The sequence below is a fragment of the Mixophyes fleayi genome, chromosome 12 (genome assembly GCF_038048845.1).
Source record: "Mixophyes fleayi isolate aMixFle1 chromosome 12, aMixFle1.hap1, whole genome shotgun sequence".
In the NCBI taxonomy this organism is placed as follows: domain Eukaryota; kingdom Metazoa; phylum Chordata; class Amphibia; order Anura; family Limnodynastidae; genus Mixophyes; species Mixophyes fleayi.
The window spans coordinates 45720052-45729976 of record NC_134413.1 but is presented as its reverse complement, the minus strand read 5'-3'; the positions used below and the strand labels follow the sequence as shown (position 1 = coordinate 45729976).

Here is a 9925-nt window from a genome sequence, read left to right as displayed (position 1 = left end):
CCCCTGAATACAATCACATAATAAACATAACTCCATTTCCCATACTGTATAAAGCGAGAACATAAATACTACTAGATCATGTCTAAATGATCAGACGGAGCTGATATATATCAGGTTAATGGATGATAGATAGATAAGGAGATAGATAATGAGATGGACAGATAGATAGGAGATAGATACGAGTTTGACGATAGATATGAGATTGATAGATAGCAACATACAATAGGTTCAATGTTCATATAACATGTTAAGAGGAATACCCCGGTACAACATTAACATAGGATTTCACTGTCCACATATCTAGTGACCTATTATACATAAAATGAATAACATCTGGCCGCAATGTGTGCGGCCATTTTCTTGTAGTAATGATTGTTTTCCGGCTTCATAAATGTGTCACTAAATATCATTGTCTCATCGTTCTATACGAAATACAGGGAAATCTGAGCGGTCAATTAAACAGGGAAACCACTAGATGAACTAGTACAGACAGCGAATATCTGTTGATGAAGAAATAGTAATAGTATGCTTTATATCAGCAGAAAAATGTAAAGGGTGTCTCGTAAATAACAGAACCTACATTGTTACCTATTGTAACAATTTGATCCTTAAAGTAAAATAAATAGTTACTATTGCTATATTGTCAATACAGAACGACGGCGGCCATTTTCCCTTATTCCCCGAGCACAATATCGGTGTTACAGATAAATAACCAGAGACGCTACAGAGGGGGCGTGAACAAGTGATCTCTCAGGCGCCATGTTGGAACCTGGAGAGGTGCCATCAGTCCATAGACAACAACTACATCCGGCAGTACCTAGTAGGAGTCCCACAGTGTCTGTAGTGCGGTGGTTTCTTAGAGAATGGTGCTAACTGTGCTCTGTGCTGTAAGCAGAAGAACAAGGTGAGGTCAACGTACAAATAACATTTCATGCGTCAGCTCTGTTTTTGTCTCGGTTATATTCTGTTTTGGATTTTGCAGCTGCCATGCAACAGTGTAAGTACATTAGTGAGCCTAGAGAAACCTTTGATGGATGTTAGTGAAGATTAAACTTGCATTGTCTGACTATTGGTGGGCAAGTAAATGAGCACTGTGAATGTATATTATACTGTGTATGTATATTATTGATGAATAATTGTGAAATGTGGTTGAATCTTAGTGATCAGATAAAGGGGTCTATTTTGGATTGTGATTATATTTACCATTATTTTTTTATTCTCACAGCTTATAACAGTTTTGCCTCTATTTATGAACTTTTTCTCTGAAGAGCACAAATGAACATTGGTTGTTCTGGCTAGAAAGAGAACACTTTCCCTGTCTTACAGCAGTGGCAGAAGTGTTTCAGCACCTTGAACAGTGGTGTTACAGCTACACCGAGGGGTAAATGTATTAATGTCCGGATTCTTCAACTCCGGCGTGTTCAGCGTCTTCGGCGATTAAATTTAAAGCGGCGCTGCATTGTAAAGGGAAACTTCCCTTTATAATGCAGCGCCGCTTTAAATTTAATCGCCGAAGACGCTGAACACGCCGGAGTTGAAGAATCCGGACATTAATACATTTACCCCCGAGTATGTTATCAAGTAGTGTGAGGTGGAGCGAGTAGAGCTGACACTTTCCAGAGACTGGAACTAGTCTACAGCATAGATCAGGAACCGACAGTGGAAGATGAGGCTGAAGTTAGCTTCTTATTCACACTACAGCTTCTTATTCAGAAAAGCTTATTTTTAAAGGATTAAATCAGATTTCACATTAGAATAACACTAAAGGGTGTCCCTTATACAAACTGAAATAGTATTTAGCCTGACCCAACAAGGTTTTGGGCATGAAATCAGGGGGCAAAGTCACCATATTTTATCATTTTGAATAAGTAACTGTAGTTTTGCAAGGGTTGATGTTTTTATTAAAAATTACAACAAAAATAAATCCAATATCACTTTGTCTAAGATAAAATAGACTATATACATTATTCAAAGGGTAAAAAGGACCAATATGAACAAACCTCCACACACCCAATTCTACTACAATCCCACCACAAAACAACTAATACACCACTTCACAAATATAAAAAACGCAAATCAAATCAAAAACTTTTCACAAGAGAAACATGCCAACCCTTAGCACAATACTCTGCATTACCACAACCCCGCCACCAATCTATAATACCACCCACACATCCTTTACTGTCAGGTAATGAAAGCAAACTTTAAATGTATGTAAACCTTACTAAAAAAAGGGTTTCTACAAAATCTAATGGTGATAAAACAGGATAGATAGCCAAGAATGGAGAGACTGCCAGGTGTTAGCTACCGCTTAGGGAGGTCTCAGCCCCCGCCAAAATCTACGCCAGCTCGCAGCATCCATCCGGCCCCTCTCCATTTCCCTTATTTTCCAAACCTCGTGCAGAATACTATCCACCACCTCAGTACAGGGAAGGATTTTGCCCCTTATGGACACTAAACACTGTGAGCTCCATGTGTAAAACCTAACAACTACGCTAACTAAAAAACGAGTGCTTAAATCAAAATCCCCACACCTTTTGAGTGCTCCATACACCCACTCAGGGTAACTTAGCCCCGAAATACACGGAAGGCCTAAGGCGTGGGACACTCCCTTGTAAATGTCTATATTAAAAGGACACTGAAGCAAGAAGTGGTCCATTGTCTCCACCTCCCCATGACATTCCTCCCGTGGACAACCACGATCATCGACACCCCTATGCTTCAGGTTCCCCTTAACAAAGAGCCTCCTGTGAAATGCAAGCCAAGTGAGATCTCTAAACTTTGGAGGAATCCGCTTGGAATTCACCAAAGACAGACCCTTCGAGCTCATATCACCTGGGCAATCCTTTGGTAACAGGGGCACATCAAAATGAGTACGCAAAATCCTCCTCTCCAACACCCATCTAGAGGAGTTTTTTGCCTCACCCACCTCAATCTGCCATTTCCTTGTCACCTTTAAACCCTGAACCACATAGGCCGGGAGGTATCCATGCTTAACTCAAAGACTTTTTACAGGACCCCCATCCAACCATGCGTTGAGAAAGGGGTGCACCCAAACACGAAAGCCAGCTACCCACCGAGGGGTAGACTCCAAAAAGAGACTCCCTAGATGAAGCTTCAAGAAGGCAGTACTAAAGAACAGCACTGGGTTTACCATTCCCAGGCCACCTTCATCCTTCGGTTTGTAGGTCACATTCCTCTTGATGAAGTTCAACTTGTTCCTGTCACTCACCGGACTGTGAGTGCTACTTCTAAGGTAGCTAGGAACCGTGTCCGTCCATTATTATGAGGTACTGCGCATGTGCAGTCCCTTTTAACCTTCAGTTCTGTTCCTTTAACTTAATTGGCAGATCAGGCAACACTCCCTATATTAAGCACCTGTGGTCAATACCACGTGGCCTGATCTTGGAGTCTCATTCCTCATGAGTCTCTGAAGGTGTTCCAGTGCCTCCTCGTGTGTTCAGCTTATGCTGATTCCTGTTTGCCGTTTGTGGTTTCCAGACAACTTCTACTCCTCGTGTTCCTAGTGACTTCAGCAGCTGATTCCTATCCGCTGCCTCCGTATATCTACAGTTACAGATTACTGCAAACTCTCCTGTGTTTCATCGTGACTCCAGCAGCTTATTCCTATCTGCTGCCTCCGTATATCTACAGTTACAGATTACTGCAAACTCTCCTGTGTTTCATCGTGACTCCAGCAGCTGATTCCGATCCGCTGCCTCCGTATATCTACAGTTACAGATTACTGCAAACTCTCCTGTGTTTCATCGTGACTCCAGCAGCTTATTCCTATCTGCTGCCTCCGTATATCTACAGTTACAGATCTCTCCAACTCTCCTGTGTTTCATCGCTACGGTTCCAGCTGATTCCTGTTAGCTACTTCAGCGTGTCTACAGAGTCCTGCTCGTCTCAGCGCTCCAGTCTGCATTCCACCTGCCGTCAGCTGACCCGCTGCCTACTGCTTCTACAGTGTGTCCATTCGTGTCAACTTGCCTGTTTAGCATCGAGTCTACGCTCCTCGGCTTCCAGCTCTGCTACATCGCTTCAGCTCTCCCGTGATCTCCTGCTGTTCAATTCGATATACTACTGCTTCCTGAATATTTGTCGTCCTTGCTGGCCTACCTACAGTGCGCTGCACCTGCCTGCTGCTTCCATTCTGCAAGGACTTCTCATCTCGTCCGTTCCCTGCCACTCAGGTATCCCTGCACCTATCTCTAACAGCCTGCTCATCTGAACCACGGTATGCATACTTCTCATTGACTGTGCTGGTGTATTGCATATCCATCTGGACTGAGTTGTTCTCCTCCGGAGTTTCCATCCTCTGAGACTATTGCTATTATTGACTGTGTTTCCTTTTGCTGGACTATTCTAGTGAATTTGTTTATCTGTGCAGTGCTGTTCATTCATTATTATTATTGTGTGCAGTTCAACGTGGGATCAAGTTCAGTGTACCCGTGTAGACTCTGCATTGCATTTATCTCCTCGTGTCCTTCCTCACATATATTTTCAGTGGTACAACTTGCTAGAGGCAGACCACTGATTCCTGTTTCCCTGTGTCACCAGTTGCATATATCCTCTCACATAAGCAGTGGTACAACTTGCTACACGCAGACCACTGACTTCCCCGTTACCTTCACCTGGATTCCATTCCTTCACTACAGACAGCGGTACAACTTGCTATACGCAGACCGCTGACTTCCACCTCCTTATTACTCCTGGACATTCTTCTCACTATAGCAGTGGTACAACTTGCCGTGCGCAGACCACTGACTACCCTCACGTGTCCTTGTCCATCCAGATCCTCGTGTTCAGTTACCTATTGTTTACCAGTGCTGCTAGTCATAGACTTTCTGAGCATTCTCTAACCATCTGCTGTTTCCAGTTCCATTATCACCCTGCCATCAGAGTATCATATACCAACTCTACTGCTCTGATAAGACCATCAGCGGGTGATACTGGGTAAAGACTCCTAGTGCCCGTGACAGTTCCCCCATAACAACTGAAAGAACAAGGAACTGACCTTGACCCTTAATAACTCTGGCAACAGACATATGTAACTGACGTACAACAAAATTGGGATCAAGTAAGTCTTGATCAAATCAATCCGTTCTCTGTAGGGCACCTTCCACTTCTTCCAGTTATCCACCTTAGAGGCGGCATCTGCTAGTTTCAATTCCCAATTTCGCTGGGCATAATCACCCGAACCAAATAGAATGCCTAAGATTTTAACCTCTTGACTGGCCTGAGGGAGCGCATCCGGAAGGACAAACTGCCGTCCTTCCTCCCCTAACCAGAGAACTTCACTCTTTTCTTGGTTTATCTCTGAATAGTCGCAGATTAGATTTTCAATGCCACGCGCATCGGCCATGTCTGACAAGACGACTGTGACATCATCAGCGTAGGCCGCTACCTTCAAGGAAACATCCACAGCCAGCTGCACTCCCCTCACTGCACCGTTCTCAATCCTCCTGATAAAAGGATCAATCGCAAATACATAGAGGAAAGGGCTCAAGGGACAACCTTGTCTGACTCCAGATGGCACCGCAAAAGTAGGACCCACCCAACCATTTACAAGAGGGAAGCTCTCGGCCTGCCTATAAATGGTACATAGCCAATCAACCAACCTCCCTGGCAGACCATACCTCCTGAAGAAGTGCCCACAGATATTCATGATTGACACGATCAAACGCCTTAGATTGATCCAGCGCCAGAAGGTACTTACCCAACTTCTCAGCCCTGCACCGCTCCATGGCCTCCCGGACGCCAAGGACAGCATTAAAGATGCTTCGACCCTTCACTGTACTGTGCTGAGAAGTGGAAAGGAACAGGCCTGATACTTCCATAATCCTGTTAAAAATGACCATTGCCAGAATCTTTCTATCTGAATTGAGAAGAGCGATGGGGCGCCAATTCTCAATCCTGGATGGGTCTTTCCCCTTGGATAGCAAAATAAGGGCGGGCTGCCTCATGGAGGGAGGGAGTAACCCTCTACCCAAGCTCTCGTTAAACACCGCCACTAGGTGTGGGGCCAGGAGGTCCACAAAGGCTTTATAAAACTCAGAAGTTAAACCATCCGGGCCTGGGGATTTCTTATTTGATAAACTATCAATCGCCCTCCTGACCTCGTCCACCGTTATCTCATAATCCAAGGGTTCAAGAGAAGCCTGATGGCCACCAAGTCCAGACACGCCCCTCAGAAACCGCTCCATCTTCTCTCTGATAAGTACCTTCCCAGACAAAAGGCCAGAGTAGAAGGAGTGCACGACTGACAAGATACCTCGTTGGTCTTTCCGGAGGATCCCTCTGTCATCGTGCAGTTCCCTCACCTCCTTCGCCTCAACCAAACTCTTACAGTTAAGGTAGGGATCCGGAGAGTGGTACTTACCGTAGTCCCTTTCCAAAACCAAAGAGGCATAACGGTCATACTGGCACTCTTTTATCTGGGATTTTACCCAGGAGATTTCCCTACTATCTCCACCCTCAGAAATCAGGAAATCGAGTTTCCGTCTCAAGGCATGGCAGACGTTCTTTTTTTATCCAGTTCCTCTGAACTACAAGTTCCCTAAAGAACCTCCGAACCTTTGAATTCCTCCCACCACTCTGGCCTAGCCCAACCTGTGTCTAAAAGTGTTTCTTGGGTTTCAAGGAAGTCCCTAAAGGATTGTCTAACCTCCTCATATTCCAGAAGGCTGGAGTTCAGACGCCACAGGCCTCTGCCTTTCTGAGGGGTGTCTGTGTTCAAAGAAACGCAAAGGCAAACGTGATCCGAGAACTCTATCGGCATCAACTTTGGAGTTGATGTGACAGAGCTCCCTTTAACAAAAAACCTATCTATTCTTGACCTACTTCTACCTCTAGAAAAGGTGAACCCCGTGAGGTCTGGAGAGTGACGAATATGCACATCTACCAGCCCAGCCTGACTTACCATATTAACTAAAAAGCCTGCATCATAGCCCAGCGATGTCCACGAGCCTTCCCTATCCTCTGGCCTAACAATGGTGTTAAAATCACCCCCGAAGACATTCTGCCGGCCCGTAAAAAGGTAAGGTTTAATTTCCCTGAAAAGGCATTTCCTGCCCCGTTTGTCTGTGGACCATAAATATTTATCAACCTCAGGACCTGGCCCCTTAGGGAAACATCCATAACCATACATTTGCCCATGCTTATTTCTATAATCTGCTGAATGGTTACCATGCCAGTAAAAAGGACTGCCACTCCACCGTACGTCTCGGCCGCAAGAGACCAATAGGAGGGACCTCGCCTCCACTCCCGTTTGCATTTGTGGAGGTCCGCGAGACGCCCAATCCTAGTCGCAAAAACAAAAAATCAACCTCAAGCGTGTTGAAAAAATGCCAAATAACGGGCTCGATCGGAACGCACAGATGCCACATTAATGGTGGAAAACTGTATGGGTTGGGGAGCCATCATTAAAGATTATAGGCATCGACATTGCCTTCATTACCTCTCAGCATTATATTACCTAACACCTATAAGACCTTCGATCCTATCCCTGGATCCTGTACACCATCACTTCTGGCCAGAGAACCGTCTGACCGAACCACACTGTGAATCCCAGAAATTGTCCCCCCGGGGTCCTCCCTTTCTGGATATATTTCCTCCCTCTCCCCCCCCTGGTTCCATCACATCCTCCTCCCTATGACCCCGATTCCCTCCACCTGAACTACGAACTACCTTAAAGATGGTGTCAGTAGCCTCAAAAACCTTAGTAGGTTCCCCATCTACTTGAATTACAGACTTGCAAGGAAATTTTACACCCACAATATTGATCTCCCCACAATTCTCACCACCTGTTCCGACCTCAGTACACACCACCTTTTGAACAAAGGGATCAGCCTGCCTAACCCTAACCTTTGCCCTAGTTCTCTGCGCTTTGGGCCTCGGGACCAGCTCTGCACCAGCAGTACACACAATTTCCCCATCCTCTTCATCACTAGACAGGGACAAAAATCTGTTGGCCATAACAACTGGTTCAGGAGAACTTGGACTCGCCCTACCCCCTTTCCGCTTTTTTACCACCTTCCAGCTTCCACCTTTTTCCATATCCTCCTCCCCACCTTCCTTACTAGTACTAGGCTGGCCTGAGCCCACCTTTGACCTTGGCTTAGGCTGCGGTTTTTCATTCTGTAGCTGAACAGACATCCCATACCTAGGTCTTGACTGAGGCTTAGATTAGAATAAACCCTGTTTCCTAGGTTTTGCCTTAGGAGGTCTCCTCTCTTCTCTCTCCACCTCCTCAGCCCTTTCCGCCATCTCCGCATCAGATTCCTTATTGTGGTTTGCGTGGGGACAGTTGGTGAAAGAATGTCCCACTTCACCACACGGGTTACTTCTGATTACTTTACAACCTTTGCTGTATGTCCAAGCTCTTGGCAATGCGCACACCTAACATCACAATCCCTGCTAAAATTGCGGAAAGAACCGCAGCGATAACATGTGCGGGGGCTGGCCCGGATAGAAGCACTGGATTCTGTCCCTGCCTATATAGGCTGCAGATGGAAGGTGTACTAGTCCAGAATTCAGTTGCTTCAGGCTAATAACAGCCATTCAGGCCCCACTCCAGACATGCCTCTCTGAATATGGAACCTTAACTAGAGGAGATTCCATTACTGCATACCGTTTTACCCATTAGGAAAGGTCTTCCACTAATAAGGATTCATTGCGTACTAATATAGTCATTCTGATGTTATTCTGCTTGGTAATGGCTGAAGCCTCATAATCCACCCAAGGGGACACATTCTTGACACTCCCCCCACCGTGCCCAGAAATTCTGGAGGCCATAGGGGGTCTCAAAACTTAGGTCATACTCAGCTGTCCCCACTGGGTGAATACAGGCAAAGAGATCCTTGGCCACAAATCCCAACCCAAATAAGTGGTCCAGAAAAGTACCCCTATCTGGTGGGGAACCCTCCCCTTTCCATTTCAGTTGGACTACATTCCTTCTATTTGGTGATCTTCCCAAATGTGGCTGTGCTGGGGTTGATTTTTGCCACCCCAGAATTCTGGCATATGAAATGTATGGCTGCTTTTCCTGACCTCCCCCTCCCACATCGTTAACCCCTTCACTCCTTATTCCTCCACTCATACTCTTATTCCCCTCCCTAGCCTTTGTTATTTACTGCTCATTTTCTAAAGAAAAAAGCCAATAAGTAATTTCAGAATCCTTAACAGAAATACCCATTTCCAACAGGCTATCAGTCACTTTTTTTTACTCTCGTTGGCACATCCCAGTCTGCTTTTAACTTGTCTCTGGCTGCTAGGCAGTCCTTGGTCACCATACGAATTAAATTGCTTCTCAAACTGAGGTTAGACAAATTAGCATAATTTGCACCAGGCATGATATCGCTTGCAGTCTCCATTTGCACAGACTGCCTGAGTCCCCTGCTGCTCGCACACCTATGCTTAGTGCATCTGCCTCATCTCTGTCATGTCCAGGAAAGGGGATGCCTTCTCACATATTTTTGCAACCGACGCAGGAAAGTCTACCACAGCCAGCAACATTTCTGCAGATACCCCCTGAATCTTCCTGTACTGCGGCTGCAGATCACCCCTTGCAGATTTCTCTGTGGATGTTATCGGCCTGGGAATCCCTTTATTCAGTGGCAGCTGGACTATAGTCTCTGAGACTTCTTCGCATGAAATTACTGCAGGGATTTTCTCTCTCTCCCTATGCTGGATGTTCTGTGAATCACATGCTGACACACTGCTAGGCTCAGTCCCAGAGAGGATGAGGACACAACCTGGAAGTGCTCTCCCTGCTGCATCCATGTTGCCAGATCCAGTTTTCATACTGCCAGAATCTTCCACAGCTACCCCTGACTGCACAACCGTTTGTATACTGTTTACCAATAAATGAATTTGTTCTAAAGTCACATTGTCTGTATTTTGTACATAGTCTGAATGAACA

At 45.6% G+C, this 9925-nt stretch overlaps 1 protein-coding gene across 6 annotated transcripts in view; it reads left to right on the top strand.

Moving 5' to 3' along the window:
* Positions 1-795: 795 nt before the first annotated feature.
* The window catches only part of LOC142109330 (uncharacterized), a 35818-nt gene continuing 26688 nt past the window's right edge, over positions 796-9925 (top strand). For all 6 annotated transcript variants that reach the window (XM_075193480.1, XM_075193479.1, XM_075193475.1 and 3 more), the window contains exon 1: positions 796-904. The gene's annotated coding sequence lies outside the window, so the exon portion shown is untranslated. The remainder of the gene's footprint in view (positions 905-9925) is intronic.